Source organism: Mustela lutreola, chromosome 16 (assembly GCF_030435805.1).
Source record: "Mustela lutreola isolate mMusLut2 chromosome 16, mMusLut2.pri, whole genome shotgun sequence".
Classification (NCBI taxonomy): domain Eukaryota; kingdom Metazoa; phylum Chordata; class Mammalia; order Carnivora; family Mustelidae; genus Mustela; species Mustela lutreola.
The window spans coordinates 12,755,577-12,772,815 of record NC_081305.1 but is presented as its reverse complement, the minus strand read 5'-3'; the positions used below and the strand labels follow the sequence as shown (position 1 = coordinate 12,772,815).

At 45.7% G+C, this 17,239-nt stretch overlaps 1 pseudogene; it reads right to left on the bottom strand.

Annotated features, from left to right (window-relative positions):
* Window positions 1–96: 96 nt before the first annotated feature.
* LOC131818636 (dnaJ homolog subfamily C member 7-like) lies at window positions 97–4,341 on the bottom strand (annotated as a pseudogene).
* Window positions 4,342–17,239: the final 12,898 nt, after the last annotated feature.

Here is a 17,239-nt window from a genome sequence, read left to right as displayed (position 1 = left end):
CGGCAGGTGCTCCTGGGGCAGTGCCCGCCCTTATCTGCCTGGCCGCGCAGAGGGCAGCTGGGGGGCGGCGGCCGCGAGTCCCATGGCAGCTGGCGGGACCTGGCCTGAGACTCCGGCCTCGGGGTCTTCCGTCTCAAGCGGGAGGAGAGAGTCCCCAGCAGGCCCCTCGGAATCCGGGGCTGGGTTGTGCTTTCTCTGATTTCTCCGTCTGCAGCTGCTCAATGTGAAATCTGGCTCTGGAGGGAGAAAGGAGGAGAGAAACCGATTATGTAAGAGCAGTGCTGCCACTCAGACATCAGCCACGGGCACCGGGAGTCTGTGTGCACGCGGCACCCCCAGCCCGGCCGGGGACCCCGGGGAGACTCCGGAGGCCAGCCACCCGGCTGCATGCGAGAAGGGACTTCGGAACCTCCCGAGGGCAGTGCCGGCCCAGGAGTGAGTTACAAGGACACCAGCTGACAGACACGGGCCTGAACAAAAGCAGGACCGAGCAATGAATGGCTGCATGGGTTCAATCCGGGGAGCTTCCTGAAGGAGGTGAGGTTGTAAAGTACCTGAAGGACTCGGGCTGCCAGGAGGTGAAAACCGCAGCTCTCTGGGCAGTCTCCTCGAGCATGAATCTCCCAGAAAGGCCTTCAATTTCCCGGAAAGGCCTTCGGTCCCGAACCCCACCATACACCCCAGACCCCCAGGCCCTGACGGAGAAGCCAAGAAAGGAAGAAATGAGGTCTCAGCCGCCTTCACACCACACCAGAGAGTCGGAAGTTGGGTGCCTTCTGTGGCCCTAGCCCTTGAGCCCCTCCAGAATGGAGCACATGTGGGAAAGCGGAGGAAGACACTGATCGGAGTCGCCTGATGACCCGGGCGCTAGAGCCTTCGGGGTGGCACGAAGAAAAGTAGGCCCTTTCCCTGCAAATGGGGCCAGACCAGTGGCCTGACAGCCGTCTGCCTCAGAGAGTGGCCTTCCCCACACCTGAGAGGGCACCCCTGTCCCCCCAACCGCCTCTCTCATGGGGGAGGAGGAGGAGCTTGAGAACGTGCCTCTCTCACGCCACCCCCAGCTACCCCCCGGCTGACAGCAGGCATTCGCACAGGGGCCAGGTATGTAAGAAAGTATATGCTGGAATGTTCTGCGCAGTTCAGTTGTGAATACGACGTTTTAAAAAACTATAATCATGTGGGGCGCCTGGGTGGCTCAGTGGGTTAAAGCCTCTGCCTTCGGCTCAGATCATGATCTCAGGGTCCTGGGATCGAGCCCCGCATCGGGCTCTCTGCTCAGCGGGGAGCCTGCTTTCCCCTTTCTCTCTACCTGCCTCTCTGCCTACTTGTGATCTCTGTCTGTCAAATAAATTAAAAAAAAAAAAACTATAATCATGTTACTACTATTGCACATTCCCAAATCAAGAATTCCTGATATCATTTAATACAGAATCCATGTTCAATTTTCCCTGATTGTTTTAAAAATATGTGTCTCTTGGGGCGCCTGCGTGCCTCAGTGAGTTAAGCTTCTGCCTTTGGCTCAGGTCACGATCTCAGGGTCCTGGGATTGAGCCCCGCATCGGACTCCCTGTTCATTGGGGGGCCTCCTTCCCCCCACCCTGCCTGCCTCTCTGCCTACTTGTGATCTGTTAAATAAATAAAAATCTTTAAAAATAAAAAAATTAAAAATAAAAATATCTGTCTTTTTTTTTAAGTTTCTTTGTTTGAATTGAGAGTCCAACAAGGTCCATTGATTGATGTGTCTCAACATCTTTTTTCTTTTTTATTATTAAGATATACTTCACAGGCCATAAAATTTGCCATTTCCAAGTGTATAATTCCTTGAGATTCTTTTAGTAGATTCACAAAGTTGTACAACAATCACCCACAATCTATTTTCAGAACATTTTTTTAAAGATTTTATTTATTTATTTGACAGACAGAGATCACAAGTAGACAGAGAGGCAGGCAGAGAGAGGGGACGCAGGCTCCCTGCCGAGCAGAGAGCCTGATGTGGGGCTCGATCCCAAGACCCTGAGATCATGACCTGAGCTGAAAGCAGAGGCTTAACCCACTGAGTCACCCAGGCGCCCCTCAGAACATTTTCATCACCCCCAAAATAAACTGTATTCATTTGCAATCTCTGTTTACTTCTTCCCCTCATCCAGTCCCTGGCAAGCAACCTACAAATTTGCTTTCCGTCTCTATGGATTTTCTTCCCGTCTCTATGGATTTGCTTCTTCTGGACATTTCTTATCAATGGAGTCACACAGTATGTGGTCCTTTAGGACTCGCTTCTTTCACTTAGTGTAATGTTTTCAGGGTTCGTTCATCTCGTACTGTGTGATAAACTCAGTGTATCCCCCTAACTTCCTAGGTTGTAGCCCTAGCCCCCGGTGTGGTGGGAGATGGGGCTTTGGGAGGTCATTAGGATTAGATGAGGCCACAAGGGTGGGGCCCCCATAATGGGATTCGTGACTTTATAAGAAGAGCCACTAGACAGAGAGCTTCCTGCTCTCCCTGCATGCCTCTCCACCCCGCCCAGGGAAGAGGTCGTGTGAGCCCACAGCGAGGCGATCACCTGCAGCCCACGGGGAGAGTCCACACCAGAAACAAGCCATGCTGTCCCTGAGCTCGGACCTCCAGCCTGTGAGGACCTCCAGAACTGTGAGCGAGTGCACTTCTGTCCTTTAAGTACCCCATCCATGGCATTTTATTACGGCAGCCCAAATAGCCTAGGACATGGCACCTTTCAGCATTTTTTTTTTTTTTATTTGAAAAAATTTTTTTAAAGATTTCAATTTTAAGTCATATCTATACCCAACATGGGGCTCGAACTCAAGATCCTGAGCTCAAGAGTCACATGCTCGGCTAACTGAGCCAGCCAGGTGCCCCCCCCCTTTTTTTGCCTTTTTAAATAAAGTTAAAACAAGAAAACAAAAATTTGCAAGCTGCTTCCCTGTCCATCCCCTTCCCCGCTCCCACGCCCGCACCTGGCACCGGGCCCCGTTCCTTCACCCACTCACACAGACCCAGGCGATCCAACGGGAAAAGCCACGGTGCTCCGAGTACACAGAGATGAGGAGAGAGCAGGTGAGCTGTGTCCACATTCCAGGTCACACCGGGCAAATCCACACTCTCCGGGTTCTGGAGGGCTTCCTCGGGTTACCCAAAGTGAAAAAGTAAGTTCTTCCCGGACCAGATGCTTGTCCTCCTCATCCGTGTCCAGTCCAGTGTCAAAGTGAGTCTACTTCCCGGGATCGGGGAGAAGAGCAAAAGCTTTGCTGACTTCCTCGAACGTTCTCTCCTCCTCCTCCTCTTCCACTTCAGCACTGGCTCCCCCTGGGCCGTCTGGATGGTGCTTCAAGGCTTGTTGCGGAGTTTTCTTGATCTCATCCTCAGAGCCATTCACGTCGGCTCCCAGAACCTTGTAGTAGGCTTTCCTTCAGCTCCGGCTGCGCAATGTTTTAGGAGCTGGGCATGTTCTTCTGTTTTCTCCGTCTGATACACTTTTCCACAGTCCTGTCCTGCTTTTGAAATTGTTCTGTATCCATGTAACACTGAGCTTTTCCCAAGGAGGCTTTTAATTAAGTGGCCCCAAGCCTTGCTGCATTTGTGCAAACTTCTGTTGCACCATCTAGTCTCCCGAGCTTGGAATGATCTATACCCCAGTTAGAGCAGGGTTCGGCATTTGTTTTTATATTGTTGGGGGTCTGTCCCTGGGGCTTCTGTATATAGCTCATAGGCCAGCTTGTCATTTCCTCCTTTAAATGTTTTATTCCGACCTTCTTTCTCTGCTTTAAGGGCTTTGGCATTTCTGCAAGCAAGGCAGGCACTTTTGTGGTCAGGAGTCACCTTGGAAGCCTGTGCAAAAAACTGAACTACTTTCTCAATGTGGTCTTCCTAAAAATGGCAGAGACCTCCTACACACAGAGCATGGCCCTTAGTGGAATGTCACCAGCCGCAGACTGTCCTTCTAGATAATGACCCAGCATGGCTAAATATTGTGCTTTGGTAATTTTGAAGCAAGGGCAGATGAGGCAAACTCTAGGGCACCATCCATGCTGAAAACCACTTGCCAAAAACCCTGCTTCTCAGAATCTGTTTCTGTTCTTTTCTCATGCTCATATATATTATTGTGCCTGAACCCTTTTGTGGGCCAGTTCTAGAGCTCTCTGGAAACAGTGACATGCCACCATGGCATTCCCTAGAGGTCGGGGGCATTGGCCTTCCCATAGACATCCCCAGGCAAAACTATCATTCAACCTCCCTGCTGTGTGTCTCCAAAAGCTTTCTGGAACTTTCTGAGCATCATCAAAATAGCCGCTCAATTCTCACATAGCTAGCATTTTTAGGATGCATATCTAGGTTTTTGTTTTTTTTTTTAAGATTGTATTTATTTATTTGACAGACAGAGATCACAAGTAGGCAGAGAGGCAGGCAGGGAGAAAGGAAGGGAAGCAGGCTCCCTGCTGAGCAGAGAGCCTGATGTGGGGCTTGATCCCAGGACCCTGAGATCATGACCTGAGCCGGAGGCAGAGGCTTTAACTCACTGAGCCACCCAGGTGCCCCCATATCTAGATTTTAGTACAATAATTATAAGCTTCACTAACATCTTTCTTGGCATAGTTTGCATTTCCTTTTTTCCTTGAAAGACTTTGCTTCCCTCTTCACCATGGAGCAGCTCTGGCTCTGCCACCGCCATTACCACATGGTGCTGGAGGCAATCACCATCTTACCCCTGAGACTACCACTCCATTCTTTTTTACTGTCAAATAATATTCCTTTGTATGGATACACCACATTTTCTCTAACCATTCCTCAATTGATGGACATTTGGTTTGTTTTCACTGGGGGGCTATTATGAATTAATACCCTGTGGAAAAAAGACAGTCTTTTCAATAAATGTGCTGGGAAGATTGGACAGCCACATGGAGAAGAAGGATATTGGACCATTCTCTTACACCGCACACAAAGATAAACTCTAAATGGATGAAAGACCTCAGTGTGATACAGGAATCCATCAAAATCTTAAAGGAGAACATAGGCAGTATCGTCTTCGACATCAGCCACAGCGACTTCTTTCAAGACATGTCTCCAAAGGCGAGGGAAACAAAAGTGAAAGTGAACTATTGGGACTTCATCAAGATCAAAAGCTTCTGCACAGCAAAGGAAACAGGCAACGAAACAAGAAGGCAACCCACGGAATGGGAGAAGATAATTGCAAATGAGACTACAGACAAAGCGCTGATATCCAAGATCTATAAAGAACTTCTCAAACTCAACACCCAAAAAACAAATAATCAAGTAAAAAAAAATGGCCAGAAGACATGAACAGACACTTTTCCAAAGAAGACATACAAACTGTTAACAGACACATGAAAAAATGTTCAATGTTATTAGCCATCAGGGAAATTCAAATCAAAACCACACTGATACACCACCTTACATCAGTTAGAATGGCAAAAGTTGACAAGGGAAGAAACAACAAATGTGCTAGAGGTTGTGGAGAAAAGGGAACTCTCTTACACTGTTGGTGGGGGTGCAAGTTGGTACAGCCACTTTGGAAAACAATATGGAGGTTCCTCGGAAAGTTGAAAAGAGAGGTACCCTATAATCCACCAATTGCACTACTGGGCATTGACCCCAAAGATACAAATGTAGTGATCCAAAGGGGCACCTGCACTCCAATGTTTATGGCAGCAATGTCCACAATAGCCCAACCATGGAAAGAGCCCAGATATCCATTGACAGATGAATGGATAAAGAACATGTGGTCTTATTCAGCCATGGGGGAAAATAAAGAAAGAAAGAAATCTTGCCATTTGCAACAATATGGATGGAACTAGAGGGTATAATACTAAGCAAAATAAGTCAATCAGAGAAAGACAATTATCATATGATTTCACGGATAAGCAGAATTTAAGAAACAATGCAGAGGATCATAGGAGAAGAGAAGAAAAAATGAAACAAGATGAAACCAGAGAGGGAGACAAATCGTTAGGCTCTTAACAGTCTGAGTCACAGACCTGTACCCTTGAAACAAATAATACATTATACGTTAATAATAATTTTTAAAAAATTTTAAAAACAAGATTAAGTATTTTCTCCCATTTTGTAGGGTGTCTTTTCACTTTGTTGATAGTGTCCCAGGATACACGACAGTTTTAAGCCTGATGAAGTCCAATTTATCTTTTTTTTTTTTTTCTTTTTTGGTTGTTTGTGCTTTTGGTGTCCTATCTAAGAAACTGCTGCCTAATCCAAGGTCACAATGATTTATAAGTATTTTAAGAGTTTTATAGTTTTAGCTTTTCCATTTAAGTCTGTGATGCATTTGGAGTTAATTTTGCATATGGTTTGAGGTAAGAGCCCAACTTCATTTTTGTGGGGGCTATCCAACTGTCCCAGCACCATTTTTTGAAAAGACTATTTCCTCCACTGGATGGTACTGGGGCCCTCACCAGAACTCAGCTGACCACAGAGGCATAGACAGATAGGGATTTACTTCTGGACTCTCAATCCCATTCCACTGATCTGTATGTTTCCCTCTATGCCGGTACCACACTATCTTAAATTTCTGTAAATCTGTGTAAGTTTTGAACTCTTAAGGCCTTTTAATATATGAAAGCTTATTTTCCCTTTTTTGTTATTGTTGAAGAAACTGGGTCATTCTGGATTTGGTTGACTGCATCCTTGGAATGCCATTCAACATACTTATCAATGCATTTCTTAATATTCAGATCAAAAACCTTCATTAAGTTTGGGTGTAGTTTTCATAGGAGGTACTGCCTTACAGCAGGAGGCACCAAACGTCTTCTCAACCCCCTTTAGTGAGCTAATGTCAAGTTCTTTCTCCATAATTCATGTATTATAAAATTTTCCATCAGCCTTTTATCTTTCATCAAACACTGAGGATTCTAGCCCGCATCCAGTATTCCATTAGTCAGTCCGGGTGGTGAATTTCTGCTTCTACCTTTCCTTCTACATTTATTACTGTGATCCTCCTAGAAGGGAGAACTTTCCCTCCTCCTCTGTTTTCTTAACTCAAAGTTTGTTCTGTATAGAAAAACCAGGGTAATAGTTTGATTCTTTCCCTTGGCTTGTGTACCAGTTTTCAGAATGGGTTCTTCCCTAGAATCCTCCAAAGGTAACTAGTAATGATTCTTCAGTATCATTTTGAATTCATTAATCTTCTAACTTCTATATTTCAATCCATTAAAGTTGCTTTTTAAGGCAGGTTGACTGAGGTAAAATTGTATACACTGAAGTTCATCTTCTTTAAGTGTACAGTTTGATGAGTTTTAATAAATACACACAAACACGTTATGCTAAGATCTGGAACATTTCTATCACCCCAAAAACTTTTCCTGTATCCCTTTGTAGCCAATCCCTTTCCTCACTCTATACCTCTGATGAATATTTATCTAATTGCTATTCCTAATAGGGTTTTCCCCCCCAAAATATTATATAAACAGAATTATAAAGTATGCTGCCCTTTCTGTTGTGTCTTCTTTCACTTAGCAAATGTGTTGGGGATACTCAACAGAGTGTAGTTGAGATCAGTCATCTTTTCCTTTTATACTGAGTAGCATTCCATTATATCACAATTTGTTGATCCATTTATCAGTTGACAAGCATTTGCATTGCTCCCAGGGTTTCCCAAGTATGAATAAAGCCACATACATTTGCATACAAATGGTCTTTCTCTGGAAATATTTTATTTTTCTTAGGGAACTACCTAAGGGTGAGTCATGGGGCTGTATGATAGCTGGAGATGTAACAATAAGAAATTGCGAAGCTGTTTGTTATTCTTCTTAATGCTCAGATTATTTCATCATGAAGATAGTGGGAGCTCCTTCCAGTAGGGTCCTGTCCTACTAACATGACTGCAGTAGTTTTCAACAGCTTCCTTGCTTTCAAACATGAATGGAGTTTCGAGGCTCATCTTGGACATTTTCTGCCTCGGACTAGAAATGAGCTACTTTTCCACAGAGCTCTGTTTGTGGGGAATAATACTTAGAAATCAGAGCCTGAGCTCTAGGGGTGCTTATTGGTTGTCAGTGTCCGTAGGCTCTTCAGGCGGACAGACCTTTTTTTTTTTTTTTTTTTTCCAGAGGAAGACACAGCAAGCCCTCATCCAAGTGGAGGGGAGGGGCAGAGGGAAAGAAAGAATCTTAAACAGGCTCCACACTCAGCACGGAGCCCAGTGCGGGGCTTGATCTCACCACCCTGATCTCATGACCTGAGCTGAAATCAGGAGTCAGACACTCAACCAATTGGAGACATGCAGGTGCCTCAGAAATTATTATTTTTAAGTATAAAAATAATCTGTAGATAAATCATTAGAATTATAAGGTTTCTTTTAACTCCCTTGGATTATGTGCATCTCACTTGCCTTGTACTGAGAATCTTTTTTCTTATTGACACTTAAGATGATTATTTGTTTTCTCCTTCTGTATGGACAGTAGTTTCAAAATGGTAACACTGATATCACTTAACAAGAGACAAGTCCATGCAGTTTAAGTTTTCTTCGTGGTTCTATGTTCAGTTATCTCCTCATTGGACATGTATAGTCCAAAAACCATACATTTCCATCTGCTTATTATTTTTAGGGATTTTTAAAAACTTTAATTACATAAAACACATAATTCCAAAGTAAAAACTATAGAAGGTATGTTCAGAAAGTTCTAGCTTCCAGTCCCTATCTTTCACTCCTATCATTTCCCTCTCCTTGAAGATAAACATTTCATATATTCTGATTTATCATTGAACTGTTTATATTTCAAAACAGAAGCAGGGACACCTGGGTGGCTCATTTGGTTAGGCATCTGACTCTTGATTTCAGCTCAGGTATTGATCTCAGCGTCCCGGGATCTAGCCCCGGTCAGGATCCACACTCAGCCGGAGTTTGCTGGGGGGTCTCTCTCCCTCTCCCTTTGCCTCTCCCCCTAATCATGCTCTAAAATAAATAAATAAATAAATAAATAAATAAATAAATAAATAAAATCAATCTTGGGGGGGGAAAGCATGTTTTTCATAGTTTGTATCTTTTTGCCTATAAAAGGTAGAATATTTTTTAAAGCATATTGCTTTTTATTTTTTTAAAAGATTTTATTTATTTGAGAGACAGCACGGGCTGGGGGAGGGGCAGAGGGAGAAGCAGACTCCCCATTGAGCAGGGAGCCCAATGTGGGGCTTAATCCCAGGACCCCTGAGATGATGCCCTGAGCCAAAGGCAGACGCTTAACCAACTGAGCCATCTGGGCACCCCTTAAAACTTTTTATTTTAAAATAAAACACAGCTGGGGCACCTGGCTGGCTCCATCAGTAGAGCATAGGACTCTTGATCTCGGGGTTGCAAGTCTGAGCCCCATGCTGGATGTAGAGAATACTTAAAAATAATAATATAAAATATTTAAAATAGAACACAGGGATAACATCCAACAAATGTACAGTTTAATGAGTTATTGTAATACAATCGTGTCTTGGAATTGAGAAATAGAAAAGGTGGCCAGGCACCCCCAGAAGCCCCTCATGAGACCTACCCCAGTCACAGCACCCCCCCCGAAGAGCAACCACCGTCCTAGGACAGCATTCACCGTGTTGGTTTCTTTATGGCTTTATCCACACACTTTATCCAGCAACTGTGCCTCCCTCAACACTATAGCTTTCAAGCTTCATCTTTTTCTTAAATTTCATGTATCCTTTAAGTCTCTTTTCTTTTCTTTTTTTTTTTTTTTTAATTTTATCTATTTATCTGACAGAGATCACAAGTAGGCAGAGAGGCAGGCAGAGAGAGAGAGAGAGGGAAGCAGGCTCCCTGCTGAGCAGAGAGCCCGATGCGGGACTCGATCCCAGGACCCTGAGATCATGACCTGAGCCGAAGGCTCAACCCACTGAGCCACCCAGGCGCCCCTAAGTCTCTTTTCATCTATGGAATTTCCCTTCCATCTCATTCCCTCCCTTACAAGTCATCTGCGGATGAACCCGGGATATTTGCTCACTACATTGTCCCCAGTCCAGACTTCAGGCATGGTACAATTCAATATGTTCCTTTGTCCTCCGTTTCTGCACATTGGCAGCTGGATCAGATTCAAGCTCAAACCCTTTGTTACCAGTATAAGTGCAACTGGGTTATTTCAACAGGAGGTATGCAACATCTGATAATTATTCTTTTCCGATGTTGACGGCCGCGGGTTCTTCATGCCTAGACCCATGAATTCACTGACAGTTGCTAAGTGTGATATGCTCACTTACTTTGGTATCTGATCGAGGCTTTTCCCACGAGGCAAGCGGAGGCAGGAGCAGATCAGCAGTTTGGCCAAGACGCCTGATATGAATGAAATATTGTGCTTTCCTCCCACAGCTGACCTCTCTATGAAATCAGAAGGGCTCCGGGCCTGTGTGATCTGTTTTCGAGTGCCTGTTTCCCAGACTAGACTGGATGGGATCCAGATAGGCACTGCCTTTGCACTTGTCATCCAAAGTCACCTGGCAGGTTTTATCAAGTGAGACCGACTCCTGGGCCCACAGACCAAAGGCTCGCAGCAAGCAGGACGCTCCTGGCAGGTGCAGCATGTAATGATTAGGAGCAGCTAGGAGGCTTGGCACCCGGGCCAGATCCCTTGGGCACCTTCCAAGTTGGCATATTGTCTTAAGTGAAACAGAACATGAACACCTGCCCAGTTCAACAGATGACCGAAGCGCTGAGACAGGAAGACATGTCCCTCAACTCTCCTTAGGGTCAGGTGCCTAGCCCAACACCCTCTGGGCTGTATTTACATATATTGAGACATATTTCTCTATAGTCACTCGCCTTTTTACTCAAAGTAACTTGTAAAGAAAACGGAATAACGCTTTCGTGAAGAGAGAAACAGTTGTCACTTGCCAGAATGAAAAGGTCACATCAAGGAAAGCAAAAACAAATGTAATTAAATTCTAGTGAGAAAGCTTTGCCTGCTGAAGGCTCTGAGCTACAGATCTGCTCTCTCTGTCTCTCTCTCTCTTTTTTTTTTTTTGGAAAAGGGAGACGAGCAAAGGTTAGAGAACTGTAAGGAACAAACGGAGGGGGAGGGGTAAGTGGGGGATGGGCATTAAGGAGGGCCTGTGATCTAATGATGTAATTAATGGGTGTTCCATGCAACTGATGAATCATGAACTTCTACGCATGAAACTAATAACACGCCATATGGTAACTAACTTGAATTTAAATAAAATCATTAAAAAAAAAGAAAAGGAAAAAAAAAGGAGATATTTTAGCACAGACAGAGTCTTTTCGCCAGAGCAGTAGTTCTCAACCAGGAGCTGGATTCTGTCCCCCAGGTGACATCGGGCAATGTCGACAGATATTTTTGGTTGTCCCAACTGCGGGTGGGGGTGCTGGGGCCAACAGTCTCGTGGAAGCAGGCCAGAGATGCTGTCAATGCCCTCCAGTGCACAGGGCAGCCCCTCACAACAAAGAATTTTCCAACCCCAAATGTCAATAGTGCTGAGGCTGGGAAACCCTTCCTAGATAAGTCAGAAGGGTTGAAAAAGAACAGCAAAGTCATTTCCTCCCTCTGGGACCCAACGTGATTTAAGGAGGGAGCCAGAGATCTGTAACACCATCTAACGTGAACCAGGGCTGCAACCCCTCACTTAGAGGAAGCTGGAGACGCAGGGAAGCAGGGGAAGCACCAGCCGCGGGTGCTAGAAGGAGGCTCTTAGCGGAAGGCTCCCCGCGAAGGTGAGCTCGCAACAGCATTACCGGGCGCCATTCTGCTGTACTAAGCATCCAGTCCGTGTGGCTGCCATGCTGGGAACTAGGAACCAGTGATTCCGGTAAGAGGCTCACAGGATGGTGGGGCGGGCAAGAGGGCAAGACACGGGTACAAAAGAGCATCATGAAAAAAATTTGTGCAGCCAAAGGGAAGATGAGGAACCACCCATGGGGGGACCCCAGGTGAGTGGGGGTCAGGGAGGCAGGAAAGGTTTCCGAAGGAAGAATTGATTCCAATTCCTAACCCTCCTGAGCAGCTCCTTCTGGGTGGAAGCCGGGCTAATTCAAAAGGAAGGCGTGCCTTCCAGGGGAGCGCAAGGATCTACACTTTCTTTTTTTTTTTTTTTTGAAATAGGGAACAGAATAGCTTTGGGATGTATGGGCTTTTTTTTTTTTTTTAAGATTTTATTTATTTATTTGACAGAGAGATCACAAGTAGGCAGAGATGCAGGTGTTGGGGGAGGGTGGTGTGGAGCAGGCTCCCTGCCAAGCAGAGAGCCAAATGAGGAGCTCAATCCCAGGACCCCGAGATCATGACCTGAACCGAAGGCAGACGCTTTAACCCACTGAGCCACCCAGGCGCCCCTCTCCAATAATTTTAAAGGAAACATCAAGCTGTAGACCAGGCGTATCCGCTGCCCTGCTATTTACTTTTGCAGAAAGAAAACTGGAAACAACTCAGGCTAAACTACAGGAAAACAGCGTAATCTGAGAACTAATTGGTACTTATTGGGAGCTGACCGTGGCCAACGAGTATAGCAAATGATGACACATTTCTCTTCTGCGGCAACTCTGCAAATGAGCCCTCCCACTTAATGAGAAAAGCCAGACTCTGAGAAAACAGGAGGGAGTCTTCTCAACCCGTACTGCAGAAACTACTGGACATCTTTAGATGGGGGGTTAAAAAAAAATTAAGCATAAGCTTTACCCCACACTGTGCATAAAAAGAACCTTTTTTTGAAATAGGGAACAGAATAGCTTTGGGATGTATGGGCTTTTTTTTTTTTTTTTTAAGATTTTATTTATTTATTTGACAGAGAGATCACAAGTAGGCAGAGATGCAGGTGGGGGGGGGGGGAGGTGTGGAGCAGGCTCCCTGCCAAGCAGAGAGCCAAATGAGGAGCTCAATCCCAGGACCCTGAGATCATGACCTGAACCAAAGGCAGAAGCTTTAACCCACTGAGCCATCCAGGTGCCCCTCTCCAATAATTTTAAAGGAAACATCAAGCTGTAGACCAGGCGTATCCGCTGGAAATGGTCCATAGGCCTAATAGTAAGACCTAACACTATAAAATTTCTAAGCAAAAACCCGGGAGAAAATCTTGTGGCTTTGAGGTGGTCAGAATGTTCTTTAATATGAAACCAGAAACAGAAACCGTGAAAAAGAATGGCGGTGAGGGAAGATCAACAGGACTCAGTTGGAATTATGTTATTAGAGCGTTCGTTTTTGTGGCTATTTATAGCAGGTGATGTGGGTCTCCGATTAAAATAAACATGGCTGGGTCTTTCAAACGTGAATGACTCTAAGAAAGAAAACGTGCAGGAAAGATACAGACTGTGAAACTAGAAACGGATTTCAAACCCTGGCTCTACCTTGCAGTAGGAGAGGTGAGGATTCGCTTCCTGCCTCAGGCTCCTCATCTGTAAAATGGGCTTGAAATGAACTTCCAGCCTCAGTGGGTTACATGAGGATTTACCAAGTTTCTATATATGGAAAGCTCCGAACATGAGCTGGTGTAGCGTTCCAAGTACTCAGTATTTTTCGTTGTTATCATTCACTATTATAAATAGCAGTCAAAATGAGTTTTGGAAAACTTATGCCTCCTCATTTGTTTTTGAATGATTTCCTTTATTGCTCTTGCCTTTGCACCCTCAATAGAGATCTGTGAGGAAAACACTTACTTGATTGTGAAAGAAGAAAGAAGCCCAGTGTGGAAGTAGTCACATGGGACCCCTGTACACTCTAAACAGCCCCGACTTTGAGAAAGCCGCTGCTGTCCCCTTGCAGGACTCTGACCTCCAACCATTAACCTCCAACCTCTGACCTCTGGCAAGCAAGGAGATTCAAGAGTAGAAGAACACAGTTTGGAGGCTCCACACTACAGGGATAGTGGACAAAGGGACCTCAGCAGACCTTCGGGCCTGAAAACATCTTTGGAGCAATAACATAAAAAAGAAAACAAACCAAAAAAAAAAAAGAGAGAGAGAGAGAAAAAGAAAACAAATCAGGGGCACCTGGGTGGCTCTCTGGAAGCCTCTGCCTTCGGCTCAGGTCATGATCTCAGGGTCCTGGGATCGAGCTCCACATCGGGCTCTCTGCTCAGCAGGGAGCCTGCTTCCCCTCCTCTCTCTCTCTCTCTGCCTGCCTCTCTGCCTACTTGTAATCTCTGTCAAATAAATAAATAAAATCTTAAAAAAAATAAAAAGGTGAAAGAAAAGAAAAAGAAAAAAAGCAAAGAGTGGTGAGGTAGGAGTCCGTAGAGGGAGGGTCTTCAGCCTGGCAGCACCGTGGAGGGACACCCCCGCAGAGGGCTACCCTCTCTGGGTGGCAAAGGAAACAACCAGCACCAGGGACGCAGCAGACACAGAGCAGCGGAACTCTCCCAAGTCACCCTTGGAAGCGTCCACAGCGCAGTCACTGTGAAGACTGGCAATTCTAATGAAGTTCAACGTACACCTGCCCCATGGTGTAGCAATTCCATTCCTCATATTCAACCTAGAGAAATCACAGCCTGTGTCCACCAGAAAATGAATGAGAAAATGCGTTGCCACTACGTACACATTTTGAATCATCCAAAGCTCCAAAAACTGAAAACCATCCGAATGTCCATCCGTGGAAGAACAGATGCAAAAACTGTGATCTGATCACACAACACAACACCACGCAGCAAGAAAAGGGAACAACCTACTGGTCCGTGCAAAAACACGGCCGAATCTTAAAATCACTGTGAGCCAAGGAGGCCAAATGCAAAAAAGCACAGGCTACAGAATTCCCTGTATAGGTGAATGCAAGGACAGGCCAGAAAATTGGTCAACGGTGATAGAAATCCGAACGCTGGTGGTGTGGGGTGGCTGGTGGTGGTGGGAATTCCCAGGAAAGGGGCCTGATGGCGGCGCTCCAGCTCCTGACTGGGCCGGTGGTCATGTGGGCAGACACAATGGTCAAATAGCATTCATGTTGAACAGTGTCCCCTCCAAAATTCACGTCCACCTGAAAACTCAGAACATGACCTTACTTGGAAATAGGTCCAAGGAACTGTGCAGATATAATAAGTTAGAGTAAGGTTACACAGATTAGGGTCGATCTGAATTCAACGACTCATGTTCTTTTAAGAAGAGTGGCAGAGAACCGCGTGGTGATGAAGACAGAGATGGAAACGGTGCGTCCACAAGCCAAGGAACGCCAGGAACCACAAGCAACCCCCGGAAGCCAGGAAGAGGCCGTGGGAGATCCTCTTGGGGGCCTTCAAAGTGATCGGGGCCCTGCTGACACCTGAATTTTGGATTTCTAGTCTCCAGACCTGTGAGAGAACACCGTTCTGTTCCTTTAACCCCCAGGTATGTGGTACTTTGCTTGTAACCCTAAGAAACTAATACACCACCAAACTAACACACCACCTACATTTAAGGCCTGAGCATTTTAAGTAAATTATACTTCAGTGTAAAACACTTTAGGAGCGCCTGGGTGGCTCAGTAGGTTAAGCGTCTGCCTCTGGCTCAGGTCATGATCCCAGGGTCCAGGGATCCAACCCCGCTTCGGGCTTCTGCCTCAGCAGGGAGCCTGCTTCTCCCTCTTCCTCTGCCTCTCCCATTGCTTGTGCTCACTCTCTCTGTCTCAAATGAATAAATAAAATCTTTAAAAAAATGAAAAATAAAACATTTTCAGTAGTTAATTGGAAACAGCAAGCTAGTGCTACTGGCCCCCCACACCTGAAGGAGAGCCGGCCCAGTGACGATCGCCGGGAGAACCCGGACTCTGTCCAGCTGGACCCCTCTCCCTTTACACTCATCCACCAGTCGAAGCTGTCTCCTCTGTCCACAGCAAAAATGTCCCCTACACCCTCTCAAAAACGGATACCACAGGTGTGTATGGGCAGCGCTACCCAAGACAGTCACCTTGCAGCCGCCATGGTCAGAAGCCAACCAGCCCACTCTCAAGGGAGCTCTAAGCCTTGGAATTAAAGGCTGCAGAGAAACCTGGTCAGAGGCCAAGAATATTGGACCCACTCTTTTTCCTTAGCTCACACATGTATTATCTGAAATGTCGACCCTAAGGAATCTTTCATTTCTCTGCCTTCTGTAGCTCAGACGCTGACAAAAGATTTTCTTTCCTTCACAGTTTGCTTCACCTTAGAAGCCTTGAGAACTTGCTGACCTTGAGAACTTGCTGATCACTTGTCTAAGCACACCCTGCAGATATCTGCCCGAGGGCTGAGGTCAGTGAAGGTCAGGAAGGTCACTGAATGCAGGGACCCCGGAGTCCCACCCCCACTGGATTCTTTAATCCCCACTCAGGCCCCCTAACGTTTATTGCAAGGAGTTCGCCATATACTAAACTTACTGACTCCTCATAACGAGGCTAGACATGGGAAATGTTCTCATCCTCACTTTCAAGTAAGGAAACCAAGGACCAGAGGCATGAAGTAACTTGTCCGAGATCACACAAGTAGTAAACCCAAGAGCAAGGACTTAAGCCCAAACAAACTGGCGGAGCAGTTACTGTCTTAATCACTGGGCGGCACCGCCAAGTGGATGCCTCTTCTACGGACTGGGCACGGCATCCCTCCAGTGACCAAGAACCCAGAGGTTTTTCTTTGTTACAGACCCAGACTCTTAACATTTTTGACTCTTCCTGAGAAAAGTTAGGGCAGTGAATCCCAAGTTTATAACATCCCGGTGGCTCTAAAAGCCTATTGCAACATCCTCTCAAGTATTACGTAAACGAAACTGAGTATAATAAAAATTGTTTAGGTACATTTGGGGGGGCCTGACATGTTTTGTTTTGAAATTAATCAAAACAATAATGGAATTAAACCGAAAAAGACTAAGATCAGAATCATGCAGTTTTTCATGAATTGGTGGAAAACCCCAGTTTCTTTTCTTTTTTGAAATAAGCTCTATGCCCAGAGTGGGGCTTGAACTCATGGCCACCACATCAAGAGCTGCCTGCTTTACCAACTGAGCCAGCCAGGTGTCCCAAACCCAGTTTCTATTGCCAGGAAAGAATCTGGAGCTGGCCTGCCGGAAAGAGAAACAAACTAATGGTTCCCTACTTCAGGAAGAGCCACTTCTTGCCCACATGCACTGACTTTAGACCCTCTCCTGCATAGACCCTCTCCAGCGGAGTTCACAGTGGCAAGTGGCTCTGTCAACAAAGCTTCCCCAGCAGGGCAGCACAGCATAGTAAAAGACCACAGGGAATTTATTTAAAGTTCAATATTAGGAAACTTCTGAATACAACATAATAATAGATCCTAGGAGATCCATAAATGTAATAAACAT